The sequence below is a fragment of the Phocoena phocoena genome, chromosome 2, assembly GCF_963924675.1.
Source record: "Phocoena phocoena chromosome 2, mPhoPho1.1, whole genome shotgun sequence".
Taxonomy (NCBI): Eukaryota; Metazoa; Chordata; class Mammalia; order Artiodactyla; family Phocoenidae; genus Phocoena; species Phocoena phocoena.
Window position 1 is genome coordinate 94,814,694 of NC_089220.1, and position 14,566 is coordinate 94,829,259.

Below are 14,566 nucleotides of genomic sequence, written 5' to 3' on the forward strand. Positions count from 1 at the left end.
ACTGACTCTCCAAGCGGGGAGAGTGTTAGTAAAGCATCTGGAATGTTGAACCCGAGGACCAGGATACGAAAACTGAGATGCATTTTAAATCGTTTCCCAATCACACGGTGGACGATACTCTGGGTTTCCCATGCATGTTTTAGCTGGAGGGCGAATCCCTTGAACCTGGAGAGTTGGGACCCATGGAATGGGTACCATGCAGTATGACTTCAAAGGGTCTGCATTTGCTCACCGAAACTCACCAATGCTATCAGCCTGAAGTGTCCAGCCTTATGTCTCAACCAGCTCTGGGTGTAGATGTGGTCCATCCCGGTTGCATCACATGCGCTGAGTGAATTATTTAAGAATTGCTCTCTATTTCACTGTCTTTGTGTTTTGTTTTCGAAATTTATTTTGATAATGGGATTTATCGGATTTTCACTGCTGCGTTTTGGCCGCTGTACACACGCTTGATTTTCTTACGGAGACATATATATCCATGGGTTTTAAGATTCTTCCTAGTCAGGTATATTCCTAGGCGTTGAATATGTGGTGTTGAGTCCATTTCGTTGAGCAAGGAGTAGGTCTTGTCTATTACATATTTGGCTTATGGAATGTTATCTGTGCTAATTTCAGTCTCTGGTTTTATGCAGCACCCCATGGCACCTTTCCCCATAAGCAAGCACTAGTTGGTTTTCTAAATTTGAGACCCTATTCTGTTTTGTAATTCAGTTCATGTGTAGTCAAGTTTACATTCCGTGTATTAGTGATATCTTATGATGTTTATTTTTCTGTGTGACGTAGTTCACGTAGAATCACCGAACCTGCATCCATTCACTATGCCGCTACGGGCCTGATGACACAGATTTCATTGCTGAGTGATACTGCATTGCACGTACGTGCCACAACTTCTTTATCCATTTTTTGCTTTCTGGAATATTTACCTGGTACTGTAGACGAGCTTCTTGGGAACAGAGCCGTCCCAAACTTTGGGGTGGCTCTCTGTTTTTGATTTTAATTTCCCGAAGGAATAGGACCATAAGTGCAATTGCCATAGGCTGTGTTGCTTTGTTTCTTACGTGTTTCAGGAAACACCATACACTTCTCCAGGGTGGCTGCTGGCAATTTACATCCTGCCAATCAGCATAACAAGGCTCCCTGTTCTCCATATCCTGTCCTACATTTCTGGATTTTACACTTTTTTCAGATGGCCCTTTTGCCCGGGGGGCAGTGAGACTTCATTGTAGTGAAGATTTCCTTTACAGGCTTGCTTGGTTGGCCAAAAAGGGCGTATGCGTTTTTTCCTGAATATATTCAGGAAAAAACTCATACGCCCTTTTTGGCCAAGTGCATCATTGTCGACGTTCTGCCTCTTTTCCTATGCTTTCAGGGCATTTCCAGTCTACCCCCTGCAATCGTTTTCCTGAAATTCAGCCCCGCTTTCAAGTCCCCTTCGCAGGCTTACTTCAATATATTTTTGGAGGATAACTGTCATTTATAACTCTGCAGGTTTGTGAATTACAGTGCCCCTAAGCTCCTTTCTTCAACTCGCTTTCTTGTGAGCTGGGCACAAAACCGCAGGATTGCTTCAGGCCCTAATCTGTTTTCAGCAGGGCACGCTGAGCCTTTGTTTAATTCCTCTTCCTGGTGGGCAATGAGCGTTACATTTGCCCGTGCAGACACCTACAGCTAGTCTCTCATTGGTTCTCCCTATTCCTGTTCATCGTGCACAGAAATTGCAAGCTGTGCCAAACAGGAGGTTAAAGGCCCTGACTCTCCAAGCGGAGAGAGTTTTACTAAAGCATCTGGAATGGTGAACCCGAGGACCAGGATACGAAAACTGAGATGCATTTTAAATCGTTTGCCAATCACACGGTGGACGATACTCTGGGTTTCCCATGCATGTTTTAGCTGGAGGAAGAATCCCTTGAACCTGGAGAGTTGGGACCCATGGAATGGGTACCATGCAGTATGACTTCAAAGGGTCTGCATTTGCTCACCGAAATTCACCAATGCTATGAGCCTGAAGTGTCCAGCCTTATGTCTCAACCAGCTCTGGGTGTAGATGTGGTCAATCCCGGTTGCATCACATGCCCTGAGTGAATTATTTAAGAATTGCTCTCTATTTCACTGTCTTTGTGTTTTGTTTTCGAAATTTATTTTGATAATGGAATTTATCAGATTTTCACTGCTGCGTTTCGGCCGCTGTACACATGCTTGATTCTCTTACGGAGACATATATATCCTTGGGTTTTTAGATTCTTCCTAGTCAGGTATATTCCTAGGCGTTGAATATGTGGTGTTGGTTCCATTTCGTTGAGCAAGGAGTAGGTCTTGTCTATTACATATTTGGCTTATGGAAAGTTATCTGTGCTAATTTCAGTCTCTGGTTTTATGCAGCCCCCCAAGGCACCTTTCCCCATAAGCAAGCACTAGTTGGTTTTCTAAATTTGAGACCCTGTTCTGTTTTGTAATTCAGTTCATGTGTCATCAAGTTTACATTCCGTGTATTAGTGATATCTTATGATGTTTCTTTTTCTGTGTGACGTAGAAACACCGTACCTGCATCCACTCACTATGCCGCTACGGGCCTGATGACACAGATTTCATTGCTGAGTGATATTGCATTGTACGTACGTGCCACAACTTCTTTATCCATTTTTTGCTTTCTGGGATATTTACCTGATACTGTAGACGAGCTTCTTGTGAACACAGCCGTCCCAAATATTGGGGTGGCTGTCTGTTTTTGATTTTAATTTCCGTAAGCTATAGGACCATAAGTGGAAGTGCCATAGGCTGTGTTGCTTTGTTTGTTACGTGTTTCAGGAAACACCATACACTTCTCCAGGGTGGCTGCTGGCAATTTACATCCTGCCAATCAGCATAACAAGGCTCCCTGTTCTCCATATCCTGTCCTACATTTCTGGATTTTACACTTTTTTCAGATGGCCCTTTTGCCCGGGGGGCAGTGAGACTTCATTGTAGTGCAGATTTCCTTTACAGGCTTGCTTGATTGGCCAAAAAGGGCGTATGCGTTTTTTCCTGAATATATTCAGGAAAAAACGCATACGCCCTTTTTGGCCAAGTGCATCATTGTCGACGTTCTGCCTCTTTTCCTATGCTTTCAGGGCAATTCCAGTCTACCCCCTGCAATCGTTTTCCTGAAATTCTGCCCTGCTTTCAAGTCCCCTTCGCAGGCTTACTTCAATATATTTTTGCAGGATAGCTGTCATTTATAACTCTGCAGGTTTGTGAATTACAGTGCCCCTGAGCTCCTTTCTTCAACTCGCTTTCTTGTGAGCTGGGCACAAAACCGCAGGATTGCTTCAGGCCCTAATCATTTTCCGGCAGGGCATGCTGAGCCTTTGGTTAATTCCTCTTCCTGGTGGGAAATGAGCGTTACATTTGCCCGTGCAGACACCTACAGCTAGTCTCTCATTGGTTCTCCCTATTCCTGTTCATCTTGCACAGAAATTGCAAGCTGTGCCAAACAGGAGGTTAAAGGCACTGACTCTCCGTGCAGGGAGAGTGTTAGTAAAGCATGTGGAATGGTGAACCCGAGGACCAGGATACGAAAACTGAGATGCATTTTAAATCGTTTCCCAATCACACGGTGGATGATACTCTGGGTTTCCCATGCATGTTTTAGCTGGAGGAAGAATCCCTTGAACCTGGAGAGTTGGGACCCATGGAATGGGTACCATGCAGTATGACTTCAAAGGGTCTGCATTTGCTCACCGAAACTCACCAATGCTATCAGCCTGAAGTGTCCAGCCTTATGTCTCAACCAGCTCTGGGTGTAGATGTGGTAAATCCCGGTTGCATCACATGCCCTGAGTGAATTATTTAAGAATTGCTCTCTATTTCACTGTCTTTGTGATTTGTTTTCGAAATTTATTTTGATAATGGGATTTATCGGATTTTCACTGCTGCGTTTTGGCCGCTGTACACACGCTTGATTCTCTTACGGAGACATATATATCCATGGGTTTAAGATTCTTCCTAGTCAGGTATATTCCTAGGCATTGAATATGTGGTGTTGAGTCCATTTCGTTGAGCAAGGAGTACGTCTTGTCTATCACATATTTGGCTTATGGAATGTTATCTGTGCTAATTTCAGTCTCTGGTTTTATGCAGCACCCCATGGCACCTTTCCCCATAATCAAGCACTAGTTGGTTTTCTAAATTTCAGACCCTGTTCTGTAATTCAGTTCATGTGTAGTCAAGTTTACATTCCGTGTATTAGTGATATCTTATGATGTTTCTTTTTCTGTGTGACGTAGTTCACGTAGAATCACCGTACCTGCATCCATTCACTATGCCGCTATGGGCCTGATGACACAGATTTCATTGCTGAGTGATACTGCATTGCACGTACGTGCCACAACTTCTTTATCCATTTTTTGCTTTCTGGGATATTTACCTGGTACTGTAGACGAGCTTCTTGGGAACACAGCCGTCCCAAACTTTGGGGTGGCTCTCTGTTTTTGATTTTAATTTCCCTAAGGAATAGGACCATAAGTGCAATTGCCATAGGCTGTGTTGCTTTGCTTCTTACGTGTTTCAGGAAACACCATACACTTCTCCAGGGTGGCTGCTGGCAATTTACATCCTGCCAATCAGCATAACAAGGCTCCCTGTTCTCCATATCCTGTCCTACATTTCTGGATTTTACACTTTTTTCAGAAGGGCCTTTTGCCGGGGGGGCAGTGAGACTTCATTGTAGTGCAGATTTCCTTTACAGGCTTGCTTGGTTGGCCAAAAAGGGCGTATGCGTTTTTTCCTGAATATATTCAGGAAAAAACGCATACGCCCTTTTCGGCCAAGTGCATCATTGTCGACGTTCTGCCTCTTTTCCTATGCTTTCAGGGCAATTCCTGTCTACCCCCTGCAATCGTTTTCCTGAAATTCTGCCCCGCTTTCAAGTCCCCTTCGCAGGCTTACTTCAATATATTTTTGGAGGATAACTGTCATTTATAACTCTGCAGGTTTGTGAATTACAGTGTCCCTGAGCTCCTTTCTTCAACTCGCTTTCTTGTGAGCTGGGCACAAAACCGCAGGATTGCTTCAGGCCCTAATCTGTTTTCAGCAGGGCACGCTGAGCCTTTGTTTAATTCCTCTTCCTGGTGGGCAATGAGCGTTACATTTGCCCGTGCAGACACCTACAGCTAGTCTCTCATTGGTTCTCCCTATTCCTGTTCATCTTGCACAGAAATTGCAAGCTGTGCCGAACAGGAGGTTAAAGGCACTGACTCTCCAAGCGGGGAGAGTGTTAGTAAAGCATCTGGAATGGTGAACCCGAGGACCAGGATACGAAAACTGAGATGCATTTTAAATCGTTTGCCAATCACACGGTGGACGATACTCTGGGTTTCCCATGCATGTTTTAGCTGGAGGAAGAATCCCTTGAACCTGGAGAGTTGGGACCCATGGAATGGGTACCATGCAGTATGACTTCAAAGGGTCTGCATTTGCTCACCGAAACTCACCAATGCTATCAGCCTGAAGTGTCCAGCCTTATGTCTCAACCAGCTCTGGGAGTAGATGTGGTCAATCCCGGTTGCATCACATGCCCTGAGTGAATTATTTAAGAATTGCTCTCTATTTCACTGTCTTTGTGTTTTGTTTTCGAAATTTATTTTGATAATGGGATTTATCGGATATTCACTGCTGCGTTTCGGCCGCTGTACACACGCTTGATTCTCTTACGGAGACATATATATCCATGGGTTTTAAGATTCTTCCTAGTCAGGTATATTCCTAGGCGTTAAATATGTGGTGTGGGGTCCATTTCGTTGAGCAAGTAGTAGGTCTTGTCTATTACATATTTGGCTTATGGAAAGTTATCTGTGCTAATTTCAGTCTCTGGTTTTATGCAGCACCCCAAGGCACCTTTCCCCATAAGCAAGCACTAGTTGGTTTTCTAAATTTGAGACCCTGTTCTGTTTTGTAATTCAGTTCATGTGTATTCAAGTTTACATTCCGTGTATTAGTGATATCTTATGATGTTTCTTTTTCTGTGTGACGTAGTTCACGTACAATCACCGTACCTGCATCCACTCACTATGCCGCTACGGGCCTCATGACACAGATTTCATTGCTGAGTGATATTGCATTGTACGTACGTGCCACAACTTCTTTATCTATTTTTTGCTTTCTGGGATATTTACCTGATACTGTAGACGAGCTTCTTGTGAACACAGCCGTCCAAAATATTGGGGTGGCTGTCTGTTTTTGATTTTAATTTCCGTAAGCTATAGGACCATAAGTGGAAGTGCCATAGGATGTGTTGCTTTGTTTCTTACGTGTTTCAGGAAACACCATACACTTCTCCAGGGTGGCTGCTGGCAATTTACATCCTGCCAATCAGCATAACAAGGCTCCCTGTTCTCCATATCCTGTCCTACCTTTCTGGATTTTACAATTTTTACAGATGGCCCTTTTGCCCGGGGGGCAGTGAGACTTCATTGTAGTGCAGATTTCCTTTACAGGCTTGCTTGGTTGGCCAAAAAGGGCGTATGCATTTTTTCCTGAATATATTCAGGAAAAAACGCATACGCCCTTTTTGGCCAAGTGCATCATTGTCGAGGTTCTGCCTCTTTTCCTATGCTTTCAGGGCAATTCCAGTCTACCCCCTGCAATCGTTTTCCTGAAATTCTGCCCCGCTTTCAAGTCCCCTTCCCAGGCTTACTTCAATATATTTTTGGAGGATAGCTGTCATTTATAACTCTGCAGGTTTGTGAATTACAGTGCCCCTGAGCTCCTTTCTTCAACTCGCTTTCTTGTGAGCTGGGCACAAAACCGCAGGATTGCTTCAGGCCCTAATCTGTTTTCAGCAGGGCACGCTGAGCCTTTGTTTAATTCCACTTCCTGGTCGGCAATGAGCGTTACATTTGCCCGTGCAGACACCTACAGCTAGTCTCTCATTGGTTCTCCCTATTCCTGTTCATCTTGCACAGAAATTGCAAGCTGTGCCAAACAGGAGATTAAACGCACTGACTCTCCAAGCGGGGAGAGTGTTAGTAAAGCATCTGGAATGGTGAACCCGAGGACCAGGAAACGAAAACTGAGATGCATTTTAAATCGTTTCCCAATCACACGGTGGACGATACTCTGCGTTTCCCATGCATGTTTTAGCTGGAGGAAGAATCCCTTGAACCTGGAGCGTTGGGACCCATGGAATGTGTACCATGCAGTATGACTTCAAAGGGTCTGCATTTGCTCACCGAAACTCACCAATGCTATGAGCCTGAAGTGTCCAGCCTTATGTCTCAACCAGCTCTGGGTGTAGATGTGGTCAATCCCGGTTGCATCACATGCCCTGAGTGAATTATTTAAGAATTGCTCTCTATTTCACTGTCTTTGTGTTTTGTTTTCGAAATTTATTTTGATAATGGGATTTATCGGATTTTCACTGCTGCGTTTCGGCCGCTGTACACACGCTTGATTCTCTTACGGAGACATATATATCCATGGGTTTTAAGATTCTTCCTAGTCAGGTATATTCCTAGGCGTTGAATATGTGGTGTTGAGTCCATTTCGTTGAGCAAGGAGTAGGTCTTGTCTATTACATATTTGGCTTATGGAATGTTATCTGTGCTAATTTCAGTCTCTGGTTTTATGCAGCACCCCATGGCACCTTTCCCCATAAGCAAGCACTAGTTGGTTTTCTAAATTTGAGACCCTGTACTGTTTTGTAATTCAGTTCATGTGTAGTCAATTTTACATCCGTGTATTAGTGATATCTTATGATGTTTCTTTTTCTGTGTGACGTAGTTCACGTAGAATCACCGTACCTGCATCCATTCACTATGCCGCTACGGGCCTGATGACACAGATTTCATTGCTGAGTGATACTGCATTGCATGTACGTGCCACAACATCTTTATCCATTTTTTGCTTTCTGGGATATTTACCTGATAGTGTAGACGAGCTTCTTGTGAACACAGCCGTCCCAAATATTGGGGTGGCTGTCTGTTTTTGATTTTAATTTCCGTAAGCTATAGGACCATAAGTGGAAGTGCCATAGGCTGTGTTGCTTTGTTTGTTACGCGTTTCAGGAAACACCATACACTTCTCCAGGGTGGCTGCTGGCAATTTACATCCTGACAATCAGCATAACAAGGCTCCCTGTTCTCCATATCCTGTCCTACATTTCTGGATTTTACACTTTTTTCAGATGGCCCTTTTGCCCGGGGGGCAGTGAGACTTCATTGTAGTGCAGATTTCCTTTACAGGCTTGCTTGGTTGGCCAAAAAGGGCGTATGCGTTTTTTCCTGAATATATTCAGGAAAAAACGCATACGCCCTTTTTGGCCAAGTGCATCATTGTCGACGTTCTGCCTCTTTTCCTATGCTTTCAGGGCAATTCCAGTCTACCCCCTGCAATCGTTTTCCTGAAATTCTGCCCCGCTTTCAAGTCCCCTTCGCAGGCTTACTTCAATATATTTTTGGAGGATAGCTGTCATTTATAACTCTGCAGGTTTGTGAATTACAGTGCCCCTGAGCTCCTTTCTTCAACTCGCTTTCTTGTGAGCTGGGCACAAAACCGCAGGATTGCTTCAGGCCCTAATCTGTTTCCAGCAGGGCACACTGAGCCTTTGTTTAATTCCTCTTCCTTGTGGGCAATGAGCGTTACATTTGCCCGTGCAGACACCTACAGCTAGTCTCTCATTGGTTCTCCCTATTCCTGTTCATCTTGCACAGAAATTGCAAGCTGTGCCAAAGAGGAGGTTAAAGGCACTGACTCTCTAAGCGGGGAGAGTGTTAGTAAAGTATCTGGAATGGTGAACCCGAGGACCAGGATACGAAAACTGAGATGCATTTTAAATCATTTCCCAATCACACGGTGGACGATACTCTGGGTTTCCCATGCATGTTTTAGCTGGAGGGCGAATCCCTTGAACCTGGAGAGTTGGGACCCATGGAATGGGTACCATGCAGTATGACTTCAAAGGGTCTGCATTTGCTCACCGAAACTCACCAATGCTATCAGCCTGAAGTGTCCAGCCTTATGTCTCAACCAGCTCTGGGTGTAGATGTGGTCCATCCCGGTTGCATCACATGCGCTGAGTGAATTATTTAAGAATTGCTCTCTATTTCACTGTCTTTGTGTTTTGTTTTCGAAATTTATTTTGATAATGGGATTTATCGGATTTTCACTGCTGCGTTTCGGCCGCTGTACACACGCTTGATTATCTTACGGAGACATATATATCCATGGGTTTTAAGATTCTTCCTAGTCAGGTATATTCCTAGGCGTTGAATATGTGGTGTTGAGTCCATTTCGTTGAGCAAGGAGTAGGTTTTGTCTATTACATATTTGGCTTATGGAATGTTATCTGTGCTAATTTCAGTCTCTCGTTTTATGCAGCACCCCATGGCACCTTTCCCCATAAGCAAGCACTAGTTGGTTTTCTAAATTTGAGACCCTGTTCTGTTTTGTAATTCAGTTCATGTGTAGTCAAGTTTACATTCCGTGTATTAGTGATATCTTATGATGTTTCTTTTTCTGTGTGACGTAGTTCACGTAGAATCACCGTACCTGCATCCACTCACTATGCCGCTACGGGCCTGATGACACAGATTTCATTGCTGAGTGATATTGCATTGCACGTACGTGCCACAACTTCTTTATCCATTTGTTGCTTTCTGGGATATTTACCTGGTACTGTAGACGAGCTTCCTGGGAACACAGCCGTCCCAAACTTTGGGGTGGCTCTCTGTTTTAGATTTTAATATCCCTAAGGAATAGAACCATAACTGCAATTGCCATAGGCTGTGTTGCTTTATTTCTTACGTGTTTCAGGAAACACCATACACTTCTCCAGAGTGGCTGCTGTCAATTTACATCCTGCCAATCAGCATAACAAGGCTCCCTGTTCTCCATATCCTGTCGTACCTTTCTGGATTTTACACTTTTTACAGATGGCCCTCTTGCCCGGGGGGCAGTGAGACTTCATTGTAGTGCAGATTTCCTTTACAGGCTTGCTTGGTTGGCCAAAAAGGGCGTATGCATTTTTTCCTGAATATATTCAGGAAAAAATGCATACGCCCTTTTTGGCCAAGTGCATCATTGTTGACGTTGTGCCTCTTTTCCTATGCTTTCAGGGCAATTCCGGTCTACCCCCTGCAATCGTTTTCCTGAAATACTGCCCCGCTTTCAAGTCCCCTTCGCAGGCTTACTTCAATATACTTTTGGAAGATAGCTGTCATTTATAACTCTGCAGGTTTGTGAATTACAGTGCCCCTGAGCTCCTTTCTTCAACTCGCTTTCTTGTGAGCTGGGCACAAAACCGCAGGATTGCTTCAGGCCCTAATCTGTTTCCAGCAGGGCACACTGAGCCTTTGTTTAATTCCTCTTCCTGATGGGCAATGAGCGTTACATTTGCCCGTGCAGACACCTACAGCTAGTCTCTCATTGTTTCTCCCTATTCCTGTTCATCTTGCACAGAAATTGCAAGCTGTGCCAAAGAGGAGGTTAAAGGCACTGACTCTCCAAGCGGGGAGAGTGTTAGTAAAGCATCTGGAATGGTGAACCCGAGGACCAGGATACGAAAACTGAGATGCATTTTAAATCGTTTCCCAATCACACGGTGGACGATACTCTAGGTTTCTCATGCATGTTTTAGCTGGAGGAAGAATCCCTTGAACCTGGAGAGTTGGGACCCATGGAATGGGTACCATGCAGTATGACTTCAAAGGGTCTGTATTTGCTCACCGAAACTCACCAATGCTATAAGCCTGAAGTGTCCAGCCTTATGTCTCAAACAGCTCTGGGTGTAGATGTGTTAAATCCCGGTTGCATCACATGCCCTGAGTGAATTATTTAAGAATTGCTCTCTATTTCACTGTCTTTGTGTTTTGTTTTCGAAATTTATTTTGATAATGGGATTTATCGGATTTTCACTACTGCGTTTCGGCCGCTGTACACACGCTTGATTCTCTTACGGAGACATATATATCCATGGGTTTTAAGATTCTTCCTAGTCAGGTATATTCCTAGGCGTTGAATATGTGGTGTTGGGTCCATTTCGTTGAGCAAGGAGTAGGTCTTGTCTATTACATATTTGGCTTATGGAAAGTTATCTGTGCTAATTTCAGTCTCTGGTTTTATGCAGCACCCCAACGCACCTTTCCCCATAAGCAAGCACTAGTTGGTTTTCTAAATTTGAGACCCTGTTCTGTTTTGTAATTCAGTTCATGTGTAGTCAAGTTTACATTCCGTGTATTAGTGATATCTTATGATGTTTCTTTTTCTGTGTGACGTAGTTCACGTAGAATCACCGTACCTGCATCCACTCACTATGCCGCTACGGGCCTGATGACACAGATTTCATTGCTGAGTGATATTGCATTGTACGTACGTGCCACAACTTCTTTATCCATTTTTTGCTTTCTGGGATATTTACCTGATACTGTAGACGAGCTTCTTGTGAACACAGCCGTCCCAAATATTGGGGTGGCTGTCTGTTTTTGATTTTAATTTCCGTAAGCTATAAGACCATAAGTGCAATTGCTATAGGCTCTGTTGCTTTATTTCTTACGTGTTTCAGGAAACACCATACACTTCTCCAGGGTGGCGGTTCACAATTTACATCCTGCCAATCAGCATAACAAGGCTCCCTGTTCTCCATATCCTGTCCTACCTTTCTGGATTTTACACTTTTTTCAGATGGCCCTTTTGCCCGGGGGGGCAGTGAGATTTCATTTTAGTGCAGATTTCCTTTACAGGCTTGCTTGGTTGGCCAAAAAGGGCGTATGCGTTTTTTCCTGAATATATTCAGGAAAAAACGCATACGCCCTTTTTGGCCAAGTGCATCATTGTCGACATTGGGCCTCTTTTCCTATGCTTTCAGGACAATTCCAGTCTACCCCCTGCAATCGTTTTCCTGAAATTCAGCCCCGCTTTCAAGTCCCCTTCCCAGGCTTACTTCAATATATTTTTGGAGGATAGCTGTCATTTATAACTCTGCAGGTTTGTGAATTACAGTGCCCCTGAGCTCCTTTCTTCAACTCGCTTTCTTGTGAGCTGGGCACAAAACCGCAGGATTGCTTCAGGCCCTAATCTGTTTCCAGCAGGGCATGCTGAGTCTTTGTTTAATTCCTCTTCTTGGTGGGCAATGAGCGTTACATTTGCCCGTGCAGACACCTACAGCTAGTCTCTCATTGGTTCTCCCTATTCTTGTTCATCTTGCACAGAAATTGCAAGCAGTGCCAAAGAGGAGGTTAAAGGCACTGACTCTCCAAGCGGGGAGAGTGTTAGTAAAGCATCTGGAATGGTGAACCCGAGGACCAGGATAGGAAAACTGAGATGCATTTTAAATCGTTTCCCAATCACACGGGGGAAAATACTCTGGGTTTCCCATGCATGTTTTAGCTGGAGGAAGAATCCCTTGAACCTGGAGAGTTGGGAACCATGGAATGGGTACCATGCAGTATGACTTCAAAGGGTCTGCATTTGCTCACCGAAACTCACCAATGCTATCAGCCTGAAGTGTCCAGCCTTATGTCTCAACCAGCTGTGGGTGTAGATGTGGTCAATCCCGGTTGCATCACATGCCCTGAGTGAATTGTTTAAGAATTGCTCTCTATTTCACTGTCTTTGTGTTTTGGTTTTGAAATTTATTTTGATAATGGGATTTATCGGATTTTCACTGCTGTGTTTATGCCGCTGTACACACGCTTGATTCTCTTACGGAGACATATAAATCTATGGGTTTTAAGATTCTTCCTAGTCAGGTATATTCCAAGGCCTTGAATATGTGGTGTTGAGTCCATTTCGTTGAGCAAGGAGTAGGTCTTGTCTATTACATATTTGGCTGATGGAAAGTTATCTGTGCTAATTTCAGTCTCTGGTTTTATGCAGCATCCCAATGCACATTTCCCCATAAGCAAGCACTAGTTGGTTTTAAAAATTTGAGACCCTGTTCTTTTTTGTAATTCAGTTCATGTGTAGTTAAATTTACATTCCGTTTATTAGTGATATCTTATGATGTTTCTTTTTCTGTGTGACGTAGTTCACGTAGAATCACCGTACCTGCATCCACTCACTATGCCGCTACGGGCCTGATGACACAGATTTAATTGCTGAGTGATATGGCATTGCACGTACGTGCCACAACTTCTTTATCCATTTTTTGATTTCTGGGATATTTACCTGGTACTGTAGACGAGCTTCTTGGGAACACAGCTGTCCCAAACTTTGGGGTGGATCTCTGTTTTTGATTTTAATTTCCCTAAGCAAGAGGACCATAAGTGCAATTGCCATAGGCTGTGTTCCTTTATTTCTTTCGTGTTTCAGGAAACACCATACACTTCTACAGGGTGGCTGTTGGCAATTTACATCCTCCCAATCAGCATAACAAGGCTCCCTCTTCTGCATATCCTGTCCTACCTTTCTGGATTTTACACTTTTTTCAGATGGCCCTTTTGCCCCGGGGGGGGGGGGGGGCAGTGAGATTTCATTGTAGTGCAGATTTCCTTTACAGGCTTGCTTGGTTGGCCAAAAAGGGCGTATGCGTTTTTTCCTGAATATATTCAGGAAAAAACGCATACGCCCTTTTTGGCCAAGTGCATCATTGACGACGTTGTGCCTCTTTTCCTATGCTTTCAGGGCAATTCCAGTCTACCCCCTGCAATCGTTTTCCTGAAATTCTGCCCCGCTTTCAAGTCCCCTTCGCAGGCTTACTTCAATATATTTTTGGAGGATAGCTGTCATTTATAACTCTGCAGGTTTGTGAATTACAGTGCCCCTGAGCTCCTTTCTTCAACTCGCTTTCTTGTGAGCTGGGCACAAAACCGCAGGATTGTTTCAGGCCCTAATCTGTTTTCAGCAGGGCACGCTGAGCCTTTGTTTAATTCCTCTTCCTGGTCGGCAATGAGCGTTACATTTGCCCGTGCAGACACCTACAGCTAGTCTCTCATTGGTTCTCCCTATTCCTGTTCATCTTGCACAGAAATTGCAAGCTGTGCCAACAGGAGGTTAAAGGCAGTGACTCTCCAAGCGGGGAGAGTGTTAGTAAAGCATCTGGAATGGTGAACCCGAGGACCAGGATACGAAAACTGAGATGCATTATAAATCGTTTCCCAATCACACGGTGGACGATACTGTGGGGTTCCCAAGCATGTTTTAGCTGGAGGAAGAATCCCTTGAACCTGAAGATTTGGGACCCATGGAATAGGTACCATGCAGTATGACTTCAAAGGGTCTGCATTTGCTCACCGAAACTCACCAATGCTATCAGCCTGAAGTGTCCAGCCTTATGTCTCAACCAGCTCTGGGTGTAGATGTGGTCAATCCCGGTTGCATCACATGCCCTGAGTGAATTAGTTAAGAATTGCTCTCTATTTCACTGTCTTTGTGTTTTGTTTTCGAAATTTATTTTGATAATGGGATTTATCGGATTTTCACTGCTGCGTTTCGGCCGCTGTACACATGCTTGATTCTCTTACGGAGACATATATATCCATGGGTTTTAAGATTCTTCCTAGTCAGGTATATTCCTAGGCGTTGAATATGTGGTGTTGGTTCCATTTCGTTGAGCAAGGAGTAGGTCTTGTCTATTACATATTTGGCTTATGGAAAG